This window comes from Hyla sarda, chromosome 1 (genome assembly GCF_029499605.1).
Source record: "Hyla sarda isolate aHylSar1 chromosome 1, aHylSar1.hap1, whole genome shotgun sequence".
In the NCBI taxonomy this organism is placed as follows: domain Eukaryota; kingdom Metazoa; phylum Chordata; class Amphibia; order Anura; family Hylidae; genus Hyla; species Hyla sarda.
Genome location: NC_079189.1, coordinates 257,913,037 through 257,939,970, shown reverse-complemented (window position 1 = coordinate 257,939,970; position 26,934 = coordinate 257,913,037). Strand labels below are relative to the sequence as shown.

The window sequence follows — 26,934 nt, the reverse complement described above, 5'->3', positions numbered from 1 at the left end:
TAAAGGGCGAGAAGCTGTCAACGGCCATCCTAAGCTGAACGCGCCTGCTCTCGTCAGATTGCAGACTGCTACCCAGCTTAGGGCTCAGTAAGTACCGGCATGGGAGACTGGCTGGGAATCCCGGGTGCAGTTGACATTTTGCTCTGTTGCCGCCTTCCGCTCCGATTCCGAAAAAAGATTTATTGATGCTTAAATGCGCAGTATAAAAATCATGAAGCTGTCAATGGCCATCCTAAGCTGGACGCGCCTGCTCTCGTCACATCGCAGACTGCTACCCAGCTTAGGGCCCGGTAAGTACTGGCATGGGTGACTGGCTGGGAATCCCGGTTGCCGTTGACATTTTGCTCTTATGCCGCCTTCAGTTCCGATTCCGAAAAGGATTTATTGATGCTTAAATGCACAGTATAAAAAGCATGAAGCTGTCAATGGCCATCCTAAGCTGAACGCGCCTGCTCTCATCAGATCGCAGACTGCTACCCAGCTTAGGGCCCGGTAAGTACCAGCATGGGACACTGGCTGGGAATCCCGGCTGCCGTTGACATTTTGCTCTGTTGCCGCCTTCCGTTTCCAATTCCGAAAAGGATTTATTGATGCTTAAATGCACAGTATAAAGGGCAAGAAGCTGTCAACGGCCATCCTAAGCTGAACGTGCCTGCTCTCGTCAGATCGCAGACTGCTACCCAGCTTAGGGCTCGGAAAGTACCAGCATGGGAGACTGGCTGGGAATCCCAGGTGTCGTTGACATTTTGCTCTGTTGCCGCCTTACGCTCCGATTCCGAAAAGGATTTATTGATGCTTAAATCCACAGTATACAGGGTGTGAAGATGTCTACGGCCATCCTAAGCTGAATGCGCCTGTTCTCGTCAGATCGCAGACTGCTACCTAGCTTCGGGCCTGGTAAGTACCAGCATGGGAGACTGGCTGGGAATCCCGGGTGGAGTTGACATTTTGCTCTGTTTCTGCTACGAGTCCGAAAATTATTTATTGATACTTAAATCCACAGTATACAAAGTGTGAAGCTGTCAACGGCCATCCTAAGCTGAACGCGCCTGCTCTCGTCAGATCGCAGACTTCTACCCAGCTTAGGGCCTGGTAAGTACCAGCATGGGAGACTGGCTGGGAATCCCGGGTGCAGTTGACATTTTAATCTGTTGCCGCCTTCCGCTCCGATTCGGAAAAGGATTTATTGATGCTTAAATCCACAATACACAGGGTGTGAAGCTGTCAACGGCCATCCTAAGCCTGAACGTGCCTGCTCTCCTCAGATTGCAGACCGCTGCCCGGTAGTTACCGGCATGGGAGACTGGCTGGCAATCCAAGGTGCCGTTGACATTTTGCTTTGTTGCCGCCTTCCTCTCCGATTAATAAAAATATTTATTGATGCTTAAATGCACCTGGGAATCCCGGGTGCAGTTGACATTATGCTCTGTTGCCGCCTTCCGTTTCGATTCCGAAAAGGATTTATTGATGCTTAAATGCACAGTATAAAAAGCACGAAGCTGTCAATGGCCATCCTAAGCTGAACGCGCCTGCTCTCGTCAGATCGCAGACTGCTACCCTGCCTAGGGCCCATTAAGTACCGGCATGGGAGACTGGCTGGGAATCCCGGGTGCAGTTGACATTTTGCTCTGTTGCCGCCTTCCGTTCCGATTCCGAAAAGGATTTATTGATGCTTAAATGCACAGTATAAAAATCATGAAGCTGTCAATGGCCATGCTAAGCTGAACGTGCCTGCTCTCGTCAGATCGCAGACTGCTACCCAGCTTAGGGCCTGGTAAGTACTGGCATGGGACACTGGCTGGGAATCTCGGCTGCCGTTGACATTTTGCTCTGTTGCCGCCTTCCGTTCCGATTCCGAAAAGGATTTATTGATGCCTAAATGCACAGTATAAAGGGCGAGAAGCTGTCAACGGCCATCCTAAGCTGAACGTGCCTGCTCTCGTCAGATTGCAGACTGCTACCCAGCTTAGGGCTCAGTAAGTACCGGCATGGGAGACTGGCTGGGAATCCCGGGTGCAGTTGACATTTTGCTCTGCTGCCGCCTTCCGCTCCGATTCCGAAAAAGGATTTATTGATGCTTAAATGCGCAGTATAAAAACCATGAAGCTGTCAATGGCCATCCTAAGCTGAACGCGCCTGCTCTCGTCACATCGCAGACTGCTACCCAGCTTAGGGCCCGGTAAGTACTGGCATGGGAGACTGGCTGGGAATCCCGGTTGCCGTTGACATTTTGCTCTTATGCCGCCTTCAGTTCCGATTCCGAAAAGGATTTATTGATGCTTAAATGCACAGTATACAAAGGGTGAAGCTGTCAACGGCCATCCGAAGCTGAACGCGCCTGCTCTCGTCAGATTGCAGACTGCTACCCAGCTTAGGGCCTGGTAAGTACCAGCATGGGAGACTGGCTGGGAATCCCGGGTGCAGTTGACATTTTAATCTGTTGCTGCCTTCCGCTCCGATTCGGAAAAGGATTTATTGATGCTTAAATGCACAGTATAAAGGGCGTGAAGCTGTCAACGGCCATCCTAAGCTGAACGCGCCTGCTCTCGTCAGATCGCAGACTGCTACCCAGCTTAGGGCCCGGTAAGTACTAGCATGGGAGACTGGCTGGGAATCCCAGGTGTTGTTGACATTTTGCTCTGTAGCCGCCTTCCGCTCCGATTCCGAAAAGGATTTATTGATGCTTAAATCCACAGTATACAGGGTGTGAAGCCGTCTACGGCTATCCTAAGCTGAACGCGCCTGCTCTCGTCAGATCGCAGACTGCTACCCAGCTTAGGGCCCGGTAAGTACTAGCATGGGAGACTGGCTGGCAATCCAAGGTGCTATTGACATTTTGCTCTGTTGCCGCCTTCCTCTCCGATTCCGAAAAGGATTTATTGATGCTTAAATGCACAGTATAAAAAGCATGAAGCTGTCAATGGCCATCCTAAGCTGAACGCGCCTGCTCTTGTCAGATCGCAGACTGCTACCCAGCTTAGGGCCCGGTAAGTACCAGCATGGGAGACTGGCTGGGAATCCCGGGTGCCGTTGACATTTTGCTCTATTGCTGCTTTCCGCTCCGATTCCGAAAAGGATTTATTGATGCTTAAATCCACAGTATACAGGGTGTGAAGATGTCTACGGCCATCCTAAGCTGAATGCGCCTGTTCTCGTCAGATCGCAGACTGGTACAGATCTTAGGGCCCGGTAAGTACCGGCATGGGACACTGGCTGGGAATCCCGGCTGCCGTTGACATTTTGCTCTGTTGCCGCCTTCCGTTCCGATTACGAAAAGGATTTATTGATGCTTAAATGCACAGTATAAAGGGCGAGAAGCTGTCAACGGCCATCCTAAGCTGAACGCGCCTGCTCTCGTCAGATCGCAGACTGCTATCCAGCTTAGGGCCCGGTAAGTACCAGCATGGGAGACTGGCTGGGAATCCCGGCTGCCGTTGACATTTTGCTCTGTTGCCGCCTTCCGTTTCGATTCCGAAAAGGATTTATTGATGCTTAAATGCACAGTATACAAAATGTGAAGCTGTCAACGGCCATTCTAAGCTGAACGCGCCTGCTCTCATCAGATCGCAGACTGCTACCCAGCTTAGGGCCTGGTAAGTACCAGCATGGGAGACTGGCTGGGAATCCCGGGTGCAGTTGACATTTTAATCTGTTGCCGCCTTCCGTTCCGATTCTGAAAAGGATTTATTGATGCTTAAATGCACAGTATACAGGGTGTGAAGATGTCTACGGCCATCCTAAGCTAAATGCGCCTGTTCTCGTCAGATCGCAGACTGGTACAGATCTTAGGGCCCGGTAAGTACCGGCATGGGACACTGGCTGGGAATCCCGGCTGCCGTTGACATTTTGCTCTGTTGCCGCCTTCCGTTCCGATTCCGAAAAGGATTTATTGATGCTTAAATGCACAGTATAAAGGGCGAGAAGCTGTCAACGGCCATCCTAAGCTGAACGCGCCTGCTCTCGTCAGATCGCAGACTGCTACCCAGCTTAGGGCCCGGTAAGTACCAGCATGGGAGACTGGCTGGGAATCCCGGGTGCAGTTGATATTTTGCTCTGTTGCCGCCTTCCGCTCCGATTCGGAAAATTATTTATTGATGCTTAAATGCACAGTATAAAGGGCGCAAAGCTGTCAACGGCCATCCTAAGCTGAACACGCCTGCTCTCGTCAGACCGCTACCCAGCCTAGGCCCGGTAAGTACCAGCATGGGAGACTGGCTGGGAATCCCGGGTGCAGTTGACATTTTAATCTGTTGCTGCCTTCCGCTCCAATTCGGAAAAGGATTTATTGATGCTTAAATGCACAGTATAAAGGGCGTGAAGCTGTCAACGGCCATCCTAAGCTGAAAGCGCCTGCTCTCGTCAGATCGCAGACTGCTACCCAGCTTAGGGCCCGGTAAGTACCAGCATGGGAGACTGGCTGGGAATCCCAGGTGTTGTTGACATTTTGCTCTGTAGCCGCCTTCCGCTCCGATTCCGAAAAGGATTTATTGATGCCTAAATGCACAGTATAAAGGGCGAGAAGCTGTCAACGGCCATCCTAAGCTGAACGCGCCTGCTCTCGTCAGATTGCAGACTGCTACCCAGCTTAGGGCTCAGTAAGTACCGGCATGGGAGACTGGCTGGGAATCCCGGGTGCAGTTGACATTTTGCTCTGTTGCCGCCTTCCGCTCCGATTCCGAAAAAAGATTTATTGATGCTTAAATGCGCAGTATAAAAATCATGAAGCTGTCAATGGCCATCCTAAGCTGGACGCGCCTGCTCTCGTCACATCGCAGACTGCTACCCAGCTTAGGGCCCGGTAAGTACTGGCATGGGTGACTGGCTGGGAATCCCGGTTGCCGTTGACATTTTGCTCTTATGCCGCCTTCAGTTCCGATTCCGAAAAGGATTTATTGATGCTTAAATGCACAGTATAAAAAGCATGAAGCTGTCAATGGCCATCCTAAGCTGAACGCGCCTGCTCTCATCAGATCGCAGACTGCTACCCAGCTTAGGGCCCGGTAAGTACCAGCATGGGAGACTGGCTGGGAATCCCGGGTGCCGTTGACATTTTGCTCTATTGCTGCTTTCCGCTCCGATTCCGAAAATAATTTATTGATGCTTAAATCCACAGTATACAAGGTGTGAAGCTGTCGACGGCCATCCTAAGCTTAACGCGCCTGCTCTTGTCAGATCGCAGACTGGTACAGATCTTAGGGCCCGGTAAGTACCGGCATGGGACACTGGCTGGGAATCCCGGCTGCCGTTGACATTTTGCTCTGTTGCCGCCTTCCGTTTCCAATTCCGAAAAGGATTTATTGATGCTTAAATGCACAGTATAAAGGGCAAGAAGCTGTCAACGGCCATCCTAAGCTGAACGTGCCTGCTCTCGTCAGATCGCAGACTGCTACCCAGCTTAGGGCTCGGAAAGTACCAGCATGGGAGACTGGCTGGGAATCCCAGGTGTCGTTGACATTTTGCTCTGTTGCCGCCTTACGCTCCGATTCCGAAAAGGATTTATTGATGCTTAAATCCACAGTATACAGGGTGTGAAGATGTCTACGGCCATCCTAAGCTGAATGCGCCTGTTCTCGTCAGATCGCAGACTGCTACCTAGCTTCGGGCCTGGTAAGTACCAGCATGGGAGACTGGCTGGGAATCCCGGGTGGAGTTGACATTTTGCTCTGTTTCTGCTACGAGTCCGAAAATTATTTATTGATACTTAAATCCACAGTATACAAAGTGTGAAGCTGTCAACGGCCATCCTAAGCTGAACGCGCCTGCTCTCGTCAGATCGCAGACTTCTACCCAGCTTAGGGCCTGGTAAGTACCAGCATGGGAGACTGGCTGGGAATCCCGGGTGCAGTTGACATTTTAATCTGTTGCCGCCTTCCGCTCCGATTCGGAAAAGGATTTATTGATGCTTAAATCCACAATACACAGGGTGTGAAGCTGTCAACGGCCATCCTAAGCCTGAACGTGCCTGCTCTCCTCAGATTGCAGACCGCTGCCCGGCAGTTACCGGCATGGGAGACTGGCTGGCAATCCAAGGTGCCGTTGACATTTTGCTTTGTTGCCGCCTTCCTCTCCGATTAATAAAAATATTTATTGATGCTTAAATGCACCTGGGAATCCCGGGTGCAGTTGACATTATGCTCTGTTGCCGCCTTCCGTTTCGATTCCGAAAAGGATTTATTGATGCTTAAATGCACAGTATAAAAAGCACGAAGCTGTCAATGGCCATCCTAAGCTGAACGCGCCTGCTCTCGTCAGATCGCAGACTGCTACCCTGCCTAGGGCCCATTAAGTACCGGCATGGGAGACTGGCTGGGAATCCCGGGTGCAGTTGACATTTTGCTCTGTTGCCGCCTTCCGTTCCGATTCCGAAAAGGATTTATTGATGCTTAAATGCACAGTATAAAAATCATGAAGCTGTCAATGGCCATGCTAAGCTGAACGTGCCTGCTCTCGTCAGATCGCAGACTGCTACCCAGCTTAGGGCCTGGTAAGTACTGGCATGGGACACTGGCTGGGAATCTCGGCTGCCGTTGACATTTTGCTCTGTTGCCGCCTTCCGTTCCGATTCCGAAAAGGATTTATTGATGCCTAAATGCACAGTATAAAGGGCGAGAAGCTGTCAACGGCCATCCTAAGCTGAACGTGCCTGCTCTCGTCAGATTGCAGACTGCTACCCAGCTTAGGGCTCAGTAAGTACCGGCATGGGAGACTGGCTGGGAATCCCGGGTGCAGTTGACATTTTGCTCTGCTGCCGCCTTCCGCTCCGATTCCGAAAAAGGATTTATTGATGCTTAAATGCGCAGTATAAAAACCATGAAGCTGTCAATGGCCATCCTAAGCTGAACGCGCCTGCTCTCGTCACATCGCAGACTGCTACCCAGCTTATGGCCCGGTAAGTACTGGCATGGGAGACTGGCTGGGAATCCCGGTTGCCGTTGACATTTTGCTCTTATGCCGCCTTCAGTTCCGATTCCGAAAAGGATTTATTGATGCTTAAATGCACAGTATACAAAGGGTGAAGCTGTCAACGGCCATCCGAAGCTGAACGCGCCTGCTCTCGTCAGATTGCAGACTGCTACCCAGCTTAGGGCCTGGTAAGTACCAGCATGGGAGACTGGCTGGGAATCCCGGGTGCAGTTGACATTTTAATCTGTTGCTGCCTTCCGCTCCGATTCGGAAAAGGATTTATTGATGCTTAAATGCACAGTATAAAGGGCATGAAGCTGTCAACGGCCATCCTAAGCTGAACGCGCCTGCTCTCGTCAGATCGCAGACTGCTACCCAGCTTAGGGCCCGGTAAGTACTAGCATGGGAGACTGGCTGGGAATCCCAGGTGTTGTTGACATTTTGCTCTGTAGCCGCCTTCCGCTCCGATTCCGAAAAGGATTTATTGATGCTTAAATCCACAGTATACAGGGTGTGAAGCCGTCTACGGCTATCCTAAGCTGAATGTGCCTGTTCTTGTCAGATCGCAGACTGCTGCCCGGCAAGTACGGGCATGGGAGACTGGCTGGCAATCCAAGGTGCTATTGACATTTTGCTCTGTTGCCGCCTTCCTCTCCGATTCCGAAAAGGATTTATTGATGCTTAAATGCACAGTATAAAGGGCGAGAAGCTGTCAACGGCCATCCTAAGCTGAACGCGCCTGCTCTCGTCAGATCGCAGACTGCTATCCAGCTTAGGGCCCGGTAAGTACCAGCATGGGAGACTGGCTGGGAATCCCGGCTGCCGTTGACATTTTGCTCTGTTGCCGCCTTCCGTTCCGATTACGAAAAGGATTTATTGATGCTTAAATGCACAGTATAAAGGGCGAGAAGCTGTCAACGGCCATCCTAAGCTGAACGCGCCTGCTCTCGTCAGATCGCAGACTGCTATCCAGCTTAGGGCCCGGTAAGTACCAGCATGGGAGACTGGCTGGGAATCCCGGCTGCCGTTGACATTTTGCTCTGTTGCCGCCTTCCGTTTCGATTCCGAAAAGGATTTATTGATGCTTAAATGCACAGTATACAAAATGTGAAGCTGTCAACGGCCATTCTAAGCTGAACGCGCCTGCTCTCATCAGATCGCAGACTGCTACCCAGCTTAGGGCCTGGTAAGTACCAGCATGGGAGACTGGCTGGGAATCCCGGCTGCCGTTGACATTTTGCTCTGTTGCCGCCTTCCATTCCGATTCCGATTCCGATTCCGAAAAGGATTTATTGATGCTTAAATGCACAGTATAAAGGGCGAGAAGCTGTCAACGGCCATCCTAAGCTGAACGCGCCTGCTCTCGTCAGATCGCAGACTGCTACCCAGCTTAGGGCCCGGTAAGTACCAGCATGGGAGACTGGCTGGGAATCCCGGGTGCAGTTGATATTTTGCTCTGTTGCCGCCTTCCGCTCCGATTCGGAAAATTATTTATTGATGCTTAAATGCACAGTATAAAGGGCGCAAAGCTGTCAACGGCCATCCTAAGCTGAACACGCCTGCTCTCGTCAGACCGCTACCCAGCCTAGGCCCGGTAAGTACCAGCATGGGAGACTGGCTGGGAATCCCAGGTGTTGTTGACATTTTGCTCTGTAGCCGCCTTCCGCTCCGATTCCGAAAAGGATTTATTGATGCTTAAATCCACAGTATACAGGGTGTGAAGCCGTCTACGGCTATCCTAAGCTGAATGTGCCTGTTCTTGTCAGATCGCAGACTGCTGCCCGGCAAGTACGGACATGAGAGACTGGCTGGCAATCCAAGGTGCTATTGACATTTTGCTCTGTTGCCGCCTTCCTCTCCGATTCCGAAAAGGATTTATTGATGCTTAAATGCACAGTATAAAAAAGCATTAAGCTGTCAATGGCCATCCTAAGCTGAACGCGCCTGCACTTGTCCGATCGCAGACTGCTACACAGCTTAGGGCCCGGTAAGTACTGGCATGGGAGACTGGCTGGGAATCCCGAGTGCTGTTGACATTTTGCTCTATTGCTGCCTTCCGCTCCGATTCCGAAAAGAATTTATTGATGCTTAAATCCACAGTATACAAGGTGTGAAGCTGTCGACGGCCATCCTAAGCTTAACGCGCCTGCTCTCGTCAGATCGCAGACTGGTACAGATGTTAGGGCCCGGTAAGTACCGGCATGAGACACTGGCTGGGAATCCCGGCTGCCGTTGACATTTTGCTCTGTTGCCGCCTTCCGTTCCGATTCCGAAAAGGATTTATTGATGCTTAAATGCACAGTATAAAGGGCGAGAAGCTGTCAACGGCCATCCTAAGCTGAACGTGCCTGCTCTTGTCAGATCGCAGACTGCTACCCAGCTTAGGGCCCGGTAAGTACCAGAATGGGAGACTGGCTGGGAATCCCAGGTGTCGTTGACATTTTGTTCTGTTGCCGCCTTCCGCTCCGATTCCGAAAAGGATTTATTGATGCTTAAATCCACAGTATACAGGGTGTGAAGCCGTCTACGGCTATCCTTAGCTGAATGTGCCTGTTCTTGTCAGATCGCAGACTGCTGCCCGGCAAGTACGGGCATGAGAGACTGGCTGGCAATCCAAGGTGCTATTGACATTTTGCTCTGTTGCCGCCTTCCTCTCCGATTCCGAAAAGGATTTATTGATGCTTAAATGCACAGTATAAAAAAGCATTAAGCTGTCAATGGCCATCCTAAGCTGAACGCGCCTGCACTTGTCCGATCGCAGACTGCTACACAGCTTAGGGCCCGGTAAGTACTGGCATGGGAGACTGGCTGGGAATCCCGGGTGCTGTTGACATTTTGCTCTATTGCTGCCTTCCGCTCCGATTCCGAAAAGAATTTATTGATGCTTAAATCCACAGTATACAAGGTGTGAAGCTGTCGACGGCCATCCTAAGCTTAACGCGCCTGCTCTCGTCAGATCGCAGACTGGTACAGATGTTAGGGCCCGGTAAGTACCGGCATGAGACACTGGCTGGGAATCCCGGCTGCCGTTGACATTTTGCTCTGTTGCCGCCTTCCGTTCCGATTCCGAAAAGGATTTATTGATGCTTAAATGCACAGTATAAAGGGCGAGAAGCTGTCAACGGCCATCCTAAGCTGAACGTGCCTGCTCTCGTCAGATTGCAGACTGCTACCCAGCTTAGGGCTCAGTAAGTACCGGCATGGGAGACTGGCTGGGAATCCCGGGTGCAGTTGACATTTTGCTCTGCTGCCGCCTTCCGCTCCGATTCCGAAAAAGGATTTATTGATGCTTAAATGCGCAGTATAAAAACCATGAAGCTGTCAATGGCCATCCTAAGCTGAACGCGCCTGCTCTCGTCACATCGCAGACTGCTACCCAGCTTATGGCCCGGTAAGTACTGGCATGGGAGACTGGCTGGGAATCCCGGTTGCCGTTGACATTTTGCTCTTATGCCGCCTTCAGTTCCGATTCCGAAAAGGATTTATTGATGCTTAAATGCACAGTATACAAAGGGTGAAGCTGTCAACGGCCATCCGAAGCTGAACGCGCCTGCTCTCGTCAGATTGCAGACTGCTACCCAGCTTAGGGCCTGGTAAGTACCAGCATGGGAGACTGGCTGGGAATCCCGGGTGCAGTTGACATTTTAATCTGTTGCTGCCTTCCGCTCCGATTCGGAAAAGGATTTATTGATGCTTAAATGCACAGTATAAAGGGCGTGAAGCTGTCAACGGCCATCCTAAGCTGAACGCGCCTGCTCTCGTCAGATCGCAGACTGCTACCCAGCTTAGGGCCCGGTAAGTACTAGCATGGGAGACTGGCTGGGAATCCCAGGTGTTGTTGACATTTTGCTCTGTAGCCGCCTTCCGCTCCGATTCCGAAAAGGATTTATTGATGCTTAAATCCACAGTATACAGGGTGTGAAGCCGTCTACGGCTATCCTAAGCTGAATGTGCCTGTTCTTGTCAGATCGCAGACTGCTGCCCGGCAAGTACGGGCATGGGAGACTGGCTGGCAATCCAAGGTGCTATTGACATTTTGCTCTGTTGCCGCCTTCCTCTCCGATTCCGAAAAGGATTTATTGATGCTTAAATGCACAGTATAAAGGGCGAGAAGCTGTCAACGGCCATCCTAAGCTGAACGCGCCTGCTCTCGTCAGATCGCAGACTGCTATCCAGCTTAGGGCCCGGTAAGTACCAGCATGGGAGACTGGCTGGGAATCCCGGCTGCCGTTGACATTTTGCTCTGTTGCCGCCTTCCGTTCCGATTACGAAAAGGATTTATTGATGCTTAAATGCACAGTATAAAGGGCGAGAAGCTGTCAACGGCCATCCTAAGCTGAACGCGCCTGCTCTCGTCAGATCGCAGACTGCTATCCAGCTTAGGGCCCGGTAAGTACCAGCATGGGAGACTGGCTGGGAATCCCGGCTGCCGTTGACATTTTGCTCTGTTGCCGCCTTCCGTTTCGATTCCGAAAAGGATTTATTGATGCTTAAATGCACAGTATACAAAATGTGAAGCTGTCAACGGCCATTCTAAGCTGAACGCGCCTGCTCTCATCAGATCGCAGACTGCTACCCAGCTTAGGGCCTGGTAAGTACCAGCATGGGAGACTGGCTGGGAATCCCGGCTGCCGTTGACATTTTGCTCTGTTGCCGCCTTCCATTCCGATTCCGATTCCGAAAAGGATTTATTGATGCTTAAATGCACAGTATAAAGGGCGAGAAGCTGTCAACGGCCATCCTAAGCTGAACGTGCCTGCTCTCGTCAGATCGCAGACTGCTACCCAGCTTAGGGCCCGGTAAGTACCAGCATGGGAGACTGGCTGGGAATCCCGGGTGCAGTTGATATTTTGCTCTGTTGCCGCCTTCCGCTCCGATTCGGAAAATTATTTATTGATGCTTAAATGCACAGTATAAAGGGCGCAAAGCTGTCAACGGCCATCCTAAGCTGAACACGCCTGCTCTCGTCAGACCGCTACCCAGCCTAGGCCCGGTAAGTACCAGCATGGGAGACTGGCTGGGAATCCCAGGTGTTGTTGACATTTTGCTCTGTAGCCGCCTTCCGCTCCGATTCCGAAAAGGATTTATTGATGCTTAAATCCACAGTATACAGGGTGTGAAGCCGTCTACGGCTATCCTAAGCTGAATGTGCCTGTTCTTGTCAGATCGCAGACTGCTACCCAGCTTCGGGCCTGGTAAGTACCAGCATGGGAGACTGGCTGGAATCCCGGCTGCCGTTGACATTTTGCTATGTTTCTGCTCCGATTCCGAAAATTATTTATTGATGCTTAAATCCACAGTATACAAAGTGGGAAGCTGTCAACGGCCATCCTAAGCTGAACGCGCCTGCTCTCGTCAGATCGCAGACTGCTACCCAGCTTAGGGCCCGGTAAGTATCAGCATGGGAGACTGGCTGGGAATCCCAGGTGTTGTTGACAATTTGCTCTGTAGCCGCCTTCTGCTTCGATTCCGAAAAGGATTTATTGATGCTTAAATCCACAGTATACAGGGTGTGAAGCCGTCTACGGCTATCCTAAGCTGAATGTGCCTGTTCTTGTCAGATCGCAGACTGCTGCCCGGCAAGTACGGGCATGGGAGACTGGCTGGCAATCCAAGGAACTATTGACATTTTGCTCTGTTGCCGCCTTCCTCTCCGATTCCGAAAAGGATTTATTGATGCTTAAATGCACAGTATAAAAAGCATGAAGCTGTCAATGGCCATCCTAAGCTGAACGCGCCTGCTCTCGTCAGATCGCAGACTGCTACCCAGCTTAGGGCGCGGTAAGTACTGGCATGGGAGACTGGCTGGGAATCCCAGGTGCCGTTGACATTTTGCTCTATTGCTGCCCTCCGCTCCGATTCCGAAAATAATTTATTGATGCTTAAATCCACAGTATACAAGGTGTGAAGCTGTCGACGGCCATCCTAAGCTTAACGCGCCTGCTCTCGTCAGATCGCAGACTGGTACAGATCTTAGGTCCCGGTAAGTACCGGCATGGGACACTGGCTGGGAATCCCGGCTGCCGTTGACATTTTGCTCTGTTGCCGCCTTACGCTCCGATTCCGAAAAGGATTTATTGATGCTTAAATCCACAGTATACAGGGTGTGAAGATGTCTACGGCCATCCTAAGCTGAATGCGCCTGTTCTCGTCAGATCGCAGACTGCTTCCCAGCTTCGGGCCTGGTAAGTACCAGCATGGGAGACTGGCTGGGAAACCCGGGTGCAGTTGACATTTTGCTCTGTTTCTGCTCCGATTCCGAAAATTATTTATTGATGCTTAAATCCACAGTATACAAAGTGTGAAGCTGTCAACGGCCATCCTAAGCTTAACGCGCCTGCTCTCGTCAGATCGCAGACTGGTACAGATCTCAGGGCCCGGTAGGTACCGGCATGGGACACTGGCTGGGAATCCCGGGTGCAGTTGACATTTTGCTCTGTTGCCGCCTTCCGCTCCGATTCGGAAAATTATTTATTGATGCTTAAATGCACAGTATAAAGGGCATGAAGCTGTCAACAGCCATCCTAAGCTGAACGCGCCTGCTCTCGTCAGATCGCAGACTGCTACCCAGCTTAGTCCCGGTAAGTACCAGCATGGGAGACTGGCTGGGAATCCCAGGTGTTGTTGACATTTTGCTCTGTAGCCGTCTTCCGCTGCGATTCCGAAAAGGATTTATTGGTGCTTAAATCCACAGTATACAGGGTGTGAAGCCGTCTACGGCTATCCTAAGCTGAATGTGCCTGTTCTTGTCAGGTCGCAGACTGCTGCCCGGCAAGTACGGGCATGGGAGACTGGCTGGCAATCCAAGGTGCTATTGACATTTTGCTCTGTTGCCGCCTTCCTCTCCGATTCCGAAAAGGATTTATTGATGCTTAAATGCACAATATACAAGGCGTGAAGATGTCAACGGCCATCCTAAGCTGAACGCGCCTGCTCTCGTCAGATCGCAGACTGCTACCCAGCTTAGGGCCCGGTAAGTACTGGCATGGGAGACTGGCTGGGAATCCTGGGTGCTGTTGAAATTTTGTTCTATTGCTGCCTTCCGCTCCGATTCCGAAAAGAATTTATTGATGCTTAAATCCACAGTATACAAGGTGTGAAGCTGTCGACGGCCATCCTAAGCTTAACTCGCCTGCTCTCGTCAGATCGCAGACTGGTACAGATTTTAGGGCCCGGTAAGTACCGGCATGAGACACTGGCTGGGAATCCCGGCTGCCGTTGACATTTTGCTCTGTTGCCGCCTTCCGTTCCGATTCCGAAAAGGATTTATTGATGCTTAAATGCACAGTACAAAGGGCGAGATGCTGTCAACGGCCATCCTAAGCTGAACGCGCCTGGTCTCGTCAGATCGCAGACTGCTACCCAACTTAGGGCCCGGTAAGTACTGGCAGGGGAGACTGGCTGGGAATCCCAGGTGCCGTTGACATTTTGCTCTATTGCTGCCCTCCGCTTCGATTCCGAAAATAATTTATTGATGCTTAAATCCACAGTATACAAGGTGTGAAGCTGTCGACGGCCATCCTAAGCTTAACGCGCCTGCTCTCGTCAGATCGCAGACTGGTACAGATCTTAGGGCCCGGTAAGTACCGGCATGGGACACTGGCTGGGAATCCCGGCTGCCGTTGACATTTTGCTCTGTTGCCGCCTTACGCTCCGATTCCGAAAAGGATTTATTGATGCTTAAATCCACAGTATACAGGGTGTGAAGATGTCTACGGCCATCCTAAGCTGAATGCGCCTGTTCTCGTCAGATCGCAGACTGCTTCCCAGCTTCGGGTCTGGTAAGTACCAGCATGGGAGACTGGCTGGGAATCCCGGGTGCAGTTGACATTTTGCTCTGTTTCTGCTCCGATTCCGAAAATTATTTATTGATGCTTAAATCCACAGTATACAAAGTGTGAAGCTGTCAACGGCCATCCTAAGCTGAACGCGCCTCCTCTCGTCAGATCGCAGACTGCTACCCAGCTTAGGGCCCGTTAAGTACCAGCTGGGAATCCCAGGTGGTGTTCACTTTTTGCTCTGTAGCCGCCTTTCGCTTCGATTCCGAAAATGATTTATTGATGCTTAAATCCACAGTATACAGGGTGTGAAGCCGTCTACGGCTATCCTAAGCTGAATGTGCCTGTTCTTGTCAGATCGCAGACTGCTGCCTGGCAAGTACGGGCATGGGAGACTGGCTGGCAATCCAAGGTGCTATTGACATTTTGCTCTGTTGCCGCCTTCCTCTCCGATTCCGAAAAGGATTTATTGATGCTTAAATGCACAGTATAAAAAGCATAAAGCTGTCAATGGCCATCGTAAGCTGAACGCGCCTGCTCTCGTCAGATCGCAGACTGCTACCCAGCTTAGGGCCCGGTAAGTACTGGCAGGGGAGACTGGCTGGGAATCCCAGGTGCCGTTGACATTTTGCTCTATTGCTGCCTGCCGCTCCGATTCCGAAAATAATTTATTGATGCTTAAATCCACAGAATACAAGGTGTGAAGCTGTCGACGGCCATCCTAAGCTTAACGCGCCAGCTCTCGTCAGATCGCAGACTGGTACAGATCTTAGGGCCCGGTAAGTACCGGCATGGGACACTGGCTGGGAATCCCGGCTGCCGTTGACATTTTGCTCTGTTGCCGCCTTCCGTTCCGATTCTGAAAAGGATTTATTGATGCTTAAATGCACAGTATACAGGGTGTGAAGATGTCTACGGCCATCCTAAGCTGAATGCGCCTGTTCTCGTCAGATCGCAGACTGCTTCCCAGCTTCGGGCCTGGTAAGTACCAGCATGGGAGACTGGCTGGGAATCCCGGGTGCAGTTGACATTTTGCTCTGTTTCTGGTCCGATTCCGAAAATTATTTATTGATGCTTAAATCCACAGTATACAAAGTGTGAAGCTGTCAACGGCCATCCTAAGCTGAACGCGCCTGCTCTCGTCAGATCGCAGACTGCTACCCAGCTTAGAGCCCGTTAAGTACCAGCATGGGAGACTGGCTGGGAATCCCAGGTGTCATTGACATTTTGCTCTGTTGCCGCCTTACGCTCCGATTCCGAAAAGGATTTATTGATGCTTAAATCCACAGTATACAGGGTGTGAAGATGTCTACGGCCATCCTAAGCTGAATGCGCCTTTTCTCGTCAGATCGCAGACTGGTACAGATCTTAGGGCCCGGTAAGTACCGGCATGGGACACTGGCTGGGAATCCCGGCTGCCGTTGACATTTTGCTCTGTTGCCGCCTTCCGTTCCGATTCCGAAAAGGATTTATTGATGCTTAAATGCACAGTATAAAGGGCGAGAAGCTGTCAACGGCCATCCTAAGCTGAACGCGCCTGCTCTCGTCAGATCGCAGACTGCTACCCAGCTTAGGGCCCGGTAAGTACCAGCATGGGAGACTGGCTGGGAATCCGGGCTGCCGTTGACATTTTGCTCTGTTGCCGCCTTCCGTTTCGATTCCGAAAAGGATTTATTGATGCTTAAATGCACAGTATACAAAATGTGAAGCTGTCAACGGCCATCCTAAGCTGAACGCGCCTGCTCTCATCAGATCGCAGACTGCTACCCAGCTTAGGGCCTGGTAAGTACCAGCATGGGAGACTGGCTGGGAATCCCAGGTGCAGTTGACATTTTAATCTGTTGCCGCCTTCCGTTCCGATTCTGAAAAGGATTTATTGATGCTTAAATGCACAGTATACAGGGTGTGAAGATGTCTACGGCCATCCTAAGCTAAATGCGCCTGTTCTCGTCAGATCGCAGACTGCTTCCCAGCTTCGGGCCTGGTAAGTACCAGCATGGGAGACTGGCTGGGAATCCCGGGTGCAGTTGACATTTTGCTCTGTTTCTGCTCCGATTCCGAAAATTATTTATTGATGCTTAAATCCACAGTATACAAAGTGTGAAGCTGTCAACGGCCATCCTAAGCTGAACGCGCCTGCTCTCGTCAGATCACAGACTGCTACCCAGCTTAGGGCCCGTTAAGTACCAGCATGGGAGACTGGCTGGAAATCCCAGGTGTCGTTGACATTTTGCTCTGTTGCCGCCTTCCGTTCCGATTCCGCAAAGGATTTATTGATGATTAAATGCACAGTATAAAGGGCGAGAAGCTGTCAACGGCCATCCTAAGCTGAACGCGCCTGCTCTCGTCAGATCGCAGACTGCTACCCAGCTTAGGGCCCGGTAAGTACCAGCATGGGAGACTGGCTGGGAATCCCGGCTGCCGTTGACATTTTGCTCTGTTGCCGCCTTCCGTTTCTATTCCGAAAAGGATTTATTGATGCTTAAATGCACAGTATACAAAATGTGAAGCTGTCAACGGCCATCCTAAGCTGAACGCGCCTGCTCTCGTCAGATCGCAGACTGCTACCCAGCTTAGGGCCCGGTAAGTACCAGCATGGGAGACTGGCTGGGAATCCCGGGTGCAGTTGACATTTTGCTCTGTTGCCGCCTTCCGCTCCGATTCGGAAAATTATTTATTGATGCTTAAATGCACAGTATAAAGGGCGTGAAGCTGTCAACGACCATTCTAAGCTGAACGCGCCTGCTCTCGTCAGATCACAGACTGCTACCCAGCTTAGGCCCGGTAAGTACCAGCATGGGAGACTGGCTGGGAATCCCGGCTGCCGTTGACATTTTGCTCTGTTGCCGCCTTCCGTTCCGATTCCGCAAAGGATTTATTGATGCTTAAATGCACAGTATAAAGGGCGAGAAGCTGTCAACGGCCATCCTAAGCTGAACGCGCCTGCTCTCGTCAGATCGCAGACTGCTACCCAGCTTAGGGCCCGGTAAGTACCAGCATGGGAGACTGGCTGGGAATCCCGGCTGCCGTTGACATTTTGCTCTGTTGCCGCCTTCCGTTTCTATTCCGAAAACGATTTATTGATGCTTAAATGCACAGTATACAAAATGTGAAGCTGTCAACGGCCATCCTAAGCTGAACGCGCCTGCTCTCGTCAGATCGCAGACTGCTACCCAGCTTAGGGCCCGGTAAGTACCAGCATGGGAGACTGGCTGGGAATCCCGGGTGCAGTTGACATTTTGCTCTGTTGCCGCCTTCCGCTCCGATTCGGAAAATTATTTATTGATGCTTAAATGCACAGTATAAACGGCGTGAACCTGTCAACGACCATCCTAAGCTGAACGCGCCTGCTCTCGTCAGATCACAGACTGCTACCCAGCTTAGGCCCGGTAAGTACCAGCATGGGAGACTGGCTGGGAATCCCAGGTGTTGTTGACATTTTGCTCTGTAGCCGCCTTCCGCTCCGATTCCGAAAAGGATTTATTGATGCTTAAATCCACAGTATACAGGGTGTGAAGCCGTCTACGGCTATCCTAAGGTGAATGCGCCTGCCCTCGTCAGATCGCAGACTGCTACCCAGCTTAGGGCCCGTTAAGTACCAGCATGGGAGACTGGCTGGGAATCTCAGGTGTTGTTGACATTTTGCTCTATTGCTGCCTTACGCTCCGATTCCGAAAAGAATTTATTGATGCTTAAATCCACAGTATACAAGGTGTGAAGCTGTCGACGGCCATCCTAAGCTTAACGCGCCTGCTCTCGTCAGATCGCAGACTGGTACAGATCTTAGGGCCCGGTAAGTACCGGCATGAGACACTGGCTGGGAATCCCAGGTGTCGTTGACATTCTGTTCTGTTGCGGCCTTCCGCTCCGATTCCGAAAAGGATTTATTGATGCTTAAATCCACAGTATACAGGGTGTGAAGATGTCTATGGCCATCCTAAGCTGAATGCGCCTGTTCTCGTCAGATCGCAGACTGCTACCCAGCTTCGGGCCTGGTAAGTACCAGCATGGGAGACTGGCTGGGAATCCCGGCTGCCGTTGACATTTTGCTCCGATTCCGAAAATTATTTATTGATGCTTAAATCCACAGTATACACAGTATACAAAGTGTGAAGCTGTCAACGGCCATCCTAAGCTGAACGCGCCTGCTCTCGTCAGATCGCAGACTGCAACCCAGCTTAGGGCCCGTTAAGTACCAGCATGGGAGACTGGCTGGGAATCCCGGGTGCAGTTGACATTTTAATCTGTTGCCACCTTCCGCTCCGATTCGGAAAAGGATTTATTGATGCTTAAATCCACAATATACAGGGTGTGAAGCTGTCAACGGCCATCCTAAGCCTAAACGTGCCTGCTCTCCTCAGATCGCAGACTGCTGCCCGGCAGTTACCGGCATGGGAGACTGGCTGGCAATCCAAGGTGCCATTGACATTTTGCTCTGTTGCCGCCTTCCTCTCCAATTAATAAAAATATTTATTGATGCTTAAATCCACAATATACAAGGCGTGAAGATGTCAACGGCCATCCTAAGCTGAACTCGCCTGCTCTCGTCAGATTGCAGACTGCTACCCAGCTTAGGGCCCGGTAAGTACCAGCATGGGAGACTGGCTGGGAATCCCAGGTGTTGTTGACATTTTGCTCTGTAGCCGCCTTCCGCTCCGATTCCGAAAAGGATTTATTGATGCTTAAATCCACAGTATACAGGGTGTGAAGCCGTCTACGGCTATCCTAAGCTGAATGTGCCTGTTCTTGTCAGATTGCAGACTGCTGCCCGGCAAGTACGGGCATGGGAGACTGGCTGGCAATCCAAGGTGCTATTGACATTTTGCTCTGTTGCCGCCTTCCTCTCCGATTCCGAAAAGGATTTATTGATGCTTAAATGCACGGTATAAAAAGCATGAAGCTGTCAATGGCCATCCTAAGCTGAACGCGCCTGCTCTCGTCAGATCGCAGACTGCTACCCAGCTTAGGGCCCGGTAAGTACTGGCATGGGAGACTGGCTGGGAATCCCGGGTGCCGTCGACATTTTGCTCTATTTCTGCCTTCCGCTCCGATTCCGAAAATAATTTATTGATGCTTAAATCCATAGTATAAAGGGCGAGAAGCTATCAACGGCCATCCTAAGCTGAACGCACCTGCTCTCGTCAGATCGCAGACTGCTACCCAGCTTAGGGCCCGGTAAGTACCAGCATGGGAGACTGGCTGGGAATCCCAGGTGTTGTTGACATTTTGCTCTGTAGCCGCCTTCCGCTTCGATTCCGAAAAGGATTTATTGATGCTTAAATCCACAGTATACAGGGTGTGAAGCCGTCTACGGCTATCCTAAGCTGAATGTGCCTGTTCTTGTCAGATCGCAGACTGCTGCCAGGAAAGTACAGGCATGGGAGACTGGCTGGCAATCCAAGGAACTATTGACATTTTGCTCTGTTGCCGCCTTCCTCTCCGATTCCGAAAAGGATTTATTGATGCTTAAATGCACAGTATAAAAAGCATGAAGCTGTCAATGGCCATCCTAAGCTGAACGTGCCTGCTCTCGTCAGATTGCAAACTGCTACCCAGTTTAGGGCCTGGTAAGTACTGGCATGGGAGACTGGCTGGGAATCCCAGGTGCCGTTGACACTTTGCTCTATTGCTGCCCTCCGCTCCGATTCCGAAAATAATTTATTGATGCTTAAATTCACAGTATACAAGGTGTGAAGCTGTCGATGGCCATCCTAAGCTTAACGCGCCTGCTCTCGTCAGATCGCAGACTGGTACAGATCTTAGGGCCCGGTAAGTACCGGCATGGGACACTGGCTGGGAATCCCGTCTGCTGTTGACATTTTGCTCTGTTGCCGCCTTACGTTCCGATTCCGAAAAGGATTTATTGATGCTTAAATGCACAGTATAAAGGGCGTGAAGCTGTCAAAGGCCATCCTAAGCTGAACGCGCCTGCTCTCGTCAGATCACAGACTGCTACCCAGCTTAGGGCCTGGTAAGTACCAGCATGGGAGACCGGCTGGGAATCCCGGGTGCATTTGACATTTTAATCTGTTGCCGCCTTCCGCTCCGATTCGGAAAAGGATTTATTGATGCTTAAATGCACAGTATAAAGGGCGTGAAGCTGTCAACGGCCATCCTAAGCTGAACGCGCCTGCTCTCGTCAGATCGCAGACTGCTACCCAGCTTAGGGCCCGGTAAGTACCAGCATGGGAGACTGGCTGGGAATCCCAGGTGTCGTTGACATTTTGCTCTGTTGCCGCCTTACGCTGCTATTCCGAAAAAGATTTAGTGATGCTTAAATCCACAGTATACAGGGTGTGAAGATGTCTACGGCCATCCTAAGCTGAATGCGCCTGTTCTCGTCAGATCGCAGACTGCTATCCAGCTTCTGGCCTGGTAAGTACCAGCATGGGAGACTGGCTGGGAATCCCGGGTGCAGTTGACATTCTGCTCCGATTCCGAAAATTATTTATTGATGCTTAAATCCACAGTATACAAAGTGTGAAGCTGTCAACGGCCATCCTAAGCTGAACGCGCCTGTTCTCGTCAGATCGCAGACTGCTACCCAGCTTGGAGCCTGGTAAGTACCAGCATGGGAGACTGGCTGGGAATCCCGGGTGCAGTTGACATTTTAATCTGTTGCCGCCTTCCCCTCCGATTCGGAAAAGGATTTATTGATGCTTAAATCCACAATATACAGGGTGTGAAGCTGTCAACGGCCATCCTAAGCCTGAACGTGCCTGCTCTCCTCAGATCGCAGACTGCTGCCCAGCTTCGGGCCTGGTAAGTACCAGCATGGGAGACTGGCTGGGAATCCCGGGTGCAGTTGACATTTTGCTCTGTTTCTGCTCCGATTCCGAAAATTATTTATTGATGCTTAAATCCACAGTATACAAATTGTGAAGCTGTCAACGGCCATCCTAAGCTGAACGAGCCTGCTCTCTTCAGATCGCAGACTGCTACCCAGTTTAGGGCCTGGTAAGTACCAGCATGGGAGACTGGCTGGGAATCCCGGGTGCAGTTGACATTTTAATCTGTTGCCGCCTTCCGCTCCTATTCGGAAAAAGGATTTATTGATGCTTAAATCCACAATACACAGGGTGTGAAGCTGTCAACGGCCATCCTAAGCCTGAACGTGCCTGCTCTCGTCAGATCGCAGACTGCTACCCAGCTTAGGGCCTGGTAAGTACCAGCATGGGAGACTGGCTGGGAATCCCGGGTGCAGTTGACATTTTAATCTGTTGCCGCCTTCCGCTCCTATTCGGAAAAAGGATTTATTGATGCTTAAATGCACAGTATAAAGGGCGTGAAGCTGTTAACGGCCATCCTAAGCTGAACGCGCCTGCTCTCGTCAGATCGCAGACTGCTACCCAGCTTAGGGCCCGGTAAGTACCCGCATGGGAGACTGGCTGGGAATCTCAGGTGTTGTTGACATTTTGCTCTGTAGCTCTGTAGACATTTTGCTCCGATTCCGAAAAGGATTTATTGATGCTTAAATCCACAATATACAGGGTGTGAAGCCGTCTACGGCTATCCTAAGCTGAATGCGCCTGTTCTTGTCAGATCGCAGACTGCTGCCCGGCAAGTACGGGCATGGGAGACTGGCTGGCAATCCAAGGTGCTATTGACATTTTGATCTGTTGCCGCCTTCCTCTCCGATTAAAAAAAATATTTATTGATGCTTAAATCCACAGTTTACAAAGAGTGAAGATGTCAACGGCCATCCTAAGCTGAACGCGCCTGTTCTCGTCAGATCGCAGACTGCTACCCAGCTTAGGGCCCGATAAGTACTGGCATGGGAGACTGGCTGGGAATCCCGTGTGCCGTTGATATTTTGCTCTATTGCTGCCTTACGCTCCGATTCCGAAAAGAATTTATTGATGCTTAAATCCACAGTATACAAGGTGTGAAGCTGTCGACGGCCATCCTAAGCTTAACGCGCCTGCTCTCGTCAGATCACAGACTGGTACAGATCTTAGGGCCCGGTAAGTACCGGCATAGGACACTGGCTGGGAATCCCGGCTGCCGTTGACATTTTGCACTGTTGCCGCCTTCCGTTCCAATTCCGAAAAGGATTTATTGATGCCTAAATGCACAGTATAAAGGGCGAGAAGCTGTCAACGGCCATCCTAAGCTGAACGCGCCTGCTCTCGTCAGATCGCAGACTGCTATCCAGCTTAGGGCCCGGTAAGTACCAGCATGGGAGACTGGCTGGGAGTCCCAGGTGTCGTTGACATTTTGCTCTGTTGCCGCCTTCCGCTCCGATTCCGAAAAGGATTTATTGATGCTTAAATCCACAGTATACAGGGTGTGAAGATGTCTACGGCCATCCTAAGCTGAATGCGCCTGTTCTCGTCAGATCGCAGACTGCTACCCAGCTTCGGGCCTGGTAAGTACCACCATGGGAGACTGGCTGGGAATCCCGGGTGCAGTTGACATTTTGCTCTGTTTCTCCTCCGATTCCAAATTTTTTTTATTGATGCTTAAATCCACAGTAAACAAAGTGTGAAGCTGTAAACGGCCATTCTAAGCTGAACGCGCCTGCTCTCGTCAGATCGCAGACTGCTACCCAGCTTAGGGCCTGGTAAGTACCAGCATGGGAGACTGGCTGGGAATCCCGGGTGCAGTTGACATTTTAATCTGTTGCCGCCTTCCGCTCCGATTCGGAAAATAATTTATTGGTGCTTAAATCCACAATATACAGGGTGTGAAGCTGTCAACGGCCATCCTAAGCCTGAACGTGCCTGCTCTCCTCAGATCGCAGACTGTTGCCCGGCAGTTACCGGCATGGGAGACTGGCTAGCAATCCAAGGTGCCATTGACATTTTGCTCCGTTGCCGCCTTACTCTCCGATTAATAAAAATATTTATTGATGCTTAAATCCACAATATACAAGGCGCGAAGCTGTCAACGGCCATCCTAAGCTGAACGCGCCTGCTCTCGTCAGATCGCAGACTGCTACCCAGCTTAGGGCCTGGTAAGTACCAGCATGGGAGACTGGCTGGGAATCCCGGGGTCAGTTGACATTTTAATCTGTTGCCGCCTTCCGCTCCGATTCGGAAAATGATTTATTGATGCTTAAATCCACAACATACAGGGTGTGAAGCTGTCAACGGCCATCCTAAGCCTGAACGTGCCTGCTCTCCTCAGATCGCAGACTGCTGCCCGGCAGTTACCGGCATGGGAGACTGGCTGGCAATCCAAGGTGCCATTGACATTTTGCTCTGTTGCCGCCTTCCTCTCCGATTAAAAAAATATTTATTGATGTTTAAATCCACAATATACAATGCGTGAAGTTGTCAACGGCCATCCTAAGCTGAACGCGCCTGCTCTCGTCAGATCGCAGACTGCTTCCCAGCTTAGGGCCCAGTAAGTACCGGCATGGGAGACTGGCAGGGAATCCCGGGTGCAGTTGACATTTTGCTCTGTTGCCGCCTTCCGCTCCGATTCCGAAAAGAATTTATTGATGCTTAAATCCACAGTATACAAGGTGTGAAGCTGTAGACGGCCATCCTAAGCTTAACGCGCCTGCTCTCGTCAGATCGCAGCCTTATACAGATCTTAGGGCCCGGTAAGTACCGGCATGGGACACTGGCTGGGAATCCCGGCTGCCGTTGACATTTTGCTCTGTTGCCGCCTTCCGTTCCGTTCCGATTCCGAAAAGGATTTATTGATGCTTAAATGCACAGTATACAAAGTGTGAAGCTGTCAACGGCCATCCTAAGCTGAACGCGCCTCCTCTCGTTAGATCGCAGACTGCTACTCAGCTTAGGGCCTGGTAAGTACCAGCATGGGAGACTGGCTGGGAATCCCGGGTGCAGTTGACATTTTATTCTGTTGCCGCCTTCCGCTCCGATTCGGAAAAGGATTTATTGATGCTTAAATGCACAGTATAAAGGGCATGAAGCTGTTAATGGCCATCCTAAGCTGAACGCGCCTGCTCTCGTCAGATCGCAGACTGCTACCCAGCTTAGGGCCCGGTAAGTACCAGCATGGGAGACTGGCTGGGAATCTCAGGTGTTGTTGACATTTTTCTCTGTAGCTCTGTAGACATTTTGCTCTGATTCCGAAAAGGATTTATTGATGCTTAAATCCACAATATACAGGGTGTGAAGCCGTCTACGGCTATTTTAAGCTGAATGCGCCTGTTCTTGTCAGATCGCAGACTGCTGCCCGGCAAGTACGGGCATGGGAGACTGGCTGGCAATCCAAGGTGCTATTGACATTTTGATCTGTTGCCGCCTTACTCTCCGATTAAAAAAAATATTTATTGATGCTTAAATCCACAGTATACAAGGTGTGAAGATGTCAACGGCCATCCTAAGCTGAACACGCCTGCTCTCGTCAGATCACAGACTGCTACCCAGCTTAGGGCCCGGTAAGTAACGGCATGGGAGACTGGCTGGGAATCCCGGGTGCAGTTGAAATTTTAATCTGTTGCCGCCTTCTGCTCCGATTCGGAAAAGGATTTATTGATGCTTAAATCCACAATACACAGGGTGTGAAGCTGTCAACGGCCATCCTAAGCCTGAACGTGCCTGCTCTCCTCAGATCGCAGACTGCTGCCCAGCAGTTACCGGCATGGGAGACTGGCTGGCAATCCAAGGTGCCATTGACATTTTGCTCTGTTACCGCCTTCCACTTCGATTAATAAAAATATTTATTGATGCTTAAATCCACAATATACAAGGCATGTAGATGTCAACGGCCATCCTAAGCTGAACGCGCCTGCTCTCGTCAGATCGCAGACTACTACCCAGCTTAGGGCCCAGTAAGTACCGGCATGGGAGACTGGCTGGGAATCCCGGGTGCAGTTGACATTATGCTCTGTTGCCGCCTTCCGTTCCGATTCCGAAAAGGATTTATTGATGCTTAAATGCACAGTATAAAAAGCATGAAGCTGTCAATGGCCATCCTAAGCTGAACTCGCCTGCTCTCGTCAGATCGCAGACTGCTACCCAGCTTAGGGCCCAGTAAGTACCGGCATGGGAGACTGGCTGGGAATCCCGGGTGCAGATGACATTTTGCTCTGTTGCCGCCTTCCGTTCCGATTCCGAAAAGGATTTATTGATGCTTAAATGCACAGTATAAAAATCATGAAGCTGTCAATGGCCATCCTAAGCTGAATGCGCCTGCTCTCGTCAGATCGCAGACTGCTACGCAGCTTAGGGCCCAGTAAGTACCGGCATGGGAGACTGGCTGGGAATCCCGGGTGCAGTTGACATTATGCTCTGTTGCCGCCTTCCGTTCCGATTTCGAAAAGGATTTATTGATGCTTAAATCCACAATATACAGGGTGTGACGCTGTCAACGGCCATCCTAAGCCTGAACGTGCCTGCTCTCTTCAGATCGCAGACTGCTGCCCGGCAGTTACCGTCATGAGAGACTGGCTGGCAATCCAAGGTGCCATTGACATTTTGCTCTATTGCCGCCTTCCTTTCCGATTAAAAAAATATTTATTGATGCTTAAATCCACAATATACAAGGTGTGAAGATGTCAACGGCCATCCTAAGCTGAACGCGCCTGCTCTCGTCAGATCGCAGACTGCTACCCAGCTTAGGGCCCAGTAAGTACCCGCATGGGAGACTGGCTGGGAATCCCGGGTGCAGTTGACATTTTGCTCTGTTGCCGCCTTCCGCTCCGATTCCGAAAAGAATTTATTGATGCTTAAATCCACAGTATACAAGGTGTGAAGCTGTCGACGGCCATCCTAAGCTTAACGCGCCTGCTCTCGTCAGATCGCAGACTGGTACAGATCTTAGGGCCCGGTAAGTACCGGCATGGGACACTGGCTGGGAATCCCGGCTGCCGTTGACATTTTGCTCTGTTGCCGCCTTCCGTTCCGTTCCGATTCCGAAAAGGATTTATTGATGCTTAAATGCACAGTATACAAAGTGTGAAGCTGTCAACGGCCATCCTAAGCTGAACGCGCCTGCTCTTGTTAGATCGCAGACTGCTGCCGGCAAGTACGGGCATGGGAGACTGGCTGGCAATCCAAGGTGCTATTGACATTTTGATCTGTTGCCGCCTTACTCTCCGATTAAAAAAAATATTTATTGATGCTTAAATCCACAGTATACAAGGCGTGAAGATGTCAACGGCCATCCTAAGCTGAACGCGCCTGCTCTCGTCAGATCGCAGACTGCTACCCAGCTTAGGGCCCGGTAAGTAACGGCATGGGAGACTGGCTGGGAATCCCGGGTGCAGTTGAAATTTTAATCTGTTGCCGCCTTCTGCTCCGATTCGGAAAAGGATTTATTGATGCTTAAATCC

General features: G+C 50.9%; 24 pseudogenes; all 24 read left to right on the top strand.

Annotated features, from left to right (window-relative positions):
- Positions 1-2,512: 2,512 nt before the first annotated feature.
- Positions 2,513-2,632, top strand: LOC130315138 (5S ribosomal RNA; annotated as a pseudogene).
- Positions 2,633-3,320: 688 nt separating this feature from the next.
- LOC130332879 (5S ribosomal RNA) lies at positions 3,321-3,440 on the top strand (annotated as a pseudogene).
- An 82-nt stretch (positions 3,441-3,522) lies between these two features.
- LOC130323400 (5S ribosomal RNA) lies at positions 3,523-3,642 on the top strand (annotated as a pseudogene).
- Positions 3,643-4,322: 680 nt separating this feature from the next.
- LOC130353006 (5S ribosomal RNA) lies at positions 4,323-4,442 on the top strand (annotated as a pseudogene).
- A 487-nt stretch (positions 4,443-4,929) lies between these two features.
- Positions 4,930-5,049, top strand: LOC130351270 (5S ribosomal RNA; annotated as a pseudogene).
- A 2,173-nt stretch (positions 5,050-7,222) lies between these two features.
- Positions 7,223-7,342, top strand: LOC130315127 (5S ribosomal RNA; annotated as a pseudogene).
- Positions 7,343-7,614: 272 nt separating this feature from the next.
- LOC130332868 (5S ribosomal RNA) lies at positions 7,615-7,734 on the top strand (annotated as a pseudogene).
- Positions 7,735-7,816: 82 nt separating this feature from the next.
- On the top strand, positions 7,817-7,936 carry LOC130332857 (5S ribosomal RNA; annotated as a pseudogene).
- An 82-nt stretch (positions 7,937-8,018) lies between these two features.
- LOC130353077 (5S ribosomal RNA) lies at positions 8,019-8,138 on the top strand (annotated as a pseudogene).
- Positions 8,139-10,627: 2,489 nt separating this feature from the next.
- On the top strand, positions 10,628-10,747 carry LOC130315105 (5S ribosomal RNA; annotated as a pseudogene).
- A 272-nt stretch (positions 10,748-11,019) lies between these two features.
- LOC130332846 (5S ribosomal RNA) lies at positions 11,020-11,139 on the top strand (annotated as a pseudogene).
- An 82-nt stretch (positions 11,140-11,221) lies between these two features.
- Positions 11,222-11,341, top strand: LOC130332834 (5S ribosomal RNA; annotated as a pseudogene).
- An 82-nt stretch (positions 11,342-11,423) lies between these two features.
- Positions 11,424-11,543, top strand: LOC130353076 (5S ribosomal RNA; annotated as a pseudogene).
- Positions 11,544-12,221: 678 nt separating this feature from the next.
- Positions 12,222-12,341, top strand: LOC130352863 (5S ribosomal RNA; annotated as a pseudogene).
- Positions 12,342-16,190: 3,849 nt separating this feature from the next.
- Positions 16,191-16,310, top strand: LOC130335651 (5S ribosomal RNA; annotated as a pseudogene).
- Positions 16,311-16,392: 82 nt separating this feature from the next.
- Positions 16,393-16,512, top strand: LOC130321852 (5S ribosomal RNA; annotated as a pseudogene).
- Positions 16,513-16,991: 479 nt separating this feature from the next.
- On the top strand, positions 16,992-17,111 carry LOC130333629 (5S ribosomal RNA; annotated as a pseudogene).
- Positions 17,112-17,193: 82 nt separating this feature from the next.
- LOC130352610 (5S ribosomal RNA) lies at positions 17,194-17,313 on the top strand (annotated as a pseudogene).
- Positions 17,314-17,596: 283 nt separating this feature from the next.
- Positions 17,597-17,716, top strand: LOC130333618 (5S ribosomal RNA; annotated as a pseudogene).
- Positions 17,717-17,798: 82 nt separating this feature from the next.
- Positions 17,799-17,918, top strand: LOC130352609 (5S ribosomal RNA; annotated as a pseudogene).
- Positions 17,919-19,583: 1,665 nt separating this feature from the next.
- On the top strand, positions 19,584-19,703 carry LOC130347573 (5S ribosomal RNA; annotated as a pseudogene).
- An 82-nt stretch (positions 19,704-19,785) lies between these two features.
- On the top strand, positions 19,786-19,905 carry LOC130327449 (5S ribosomal RNA; annotated as a pseudogene).
- Positions 19,906-20,783: 878 nt separating this feature from the next.
- Positions 20,784-20,903, top strand: LOC130313661 (5S ribosomal RNA; annotated as a pseudogene).
- A 1,873-nt stretch (positions 20,904-22,776) lies between these two features.
- Positions 22,777-22,896, top strand: LOC130325758 (5S ribosomal RNA; annotated as a pseudogene).
- The last annotated feature ends 4,038 nt before the right edge of the window (positions 22,897-26,934 follow it).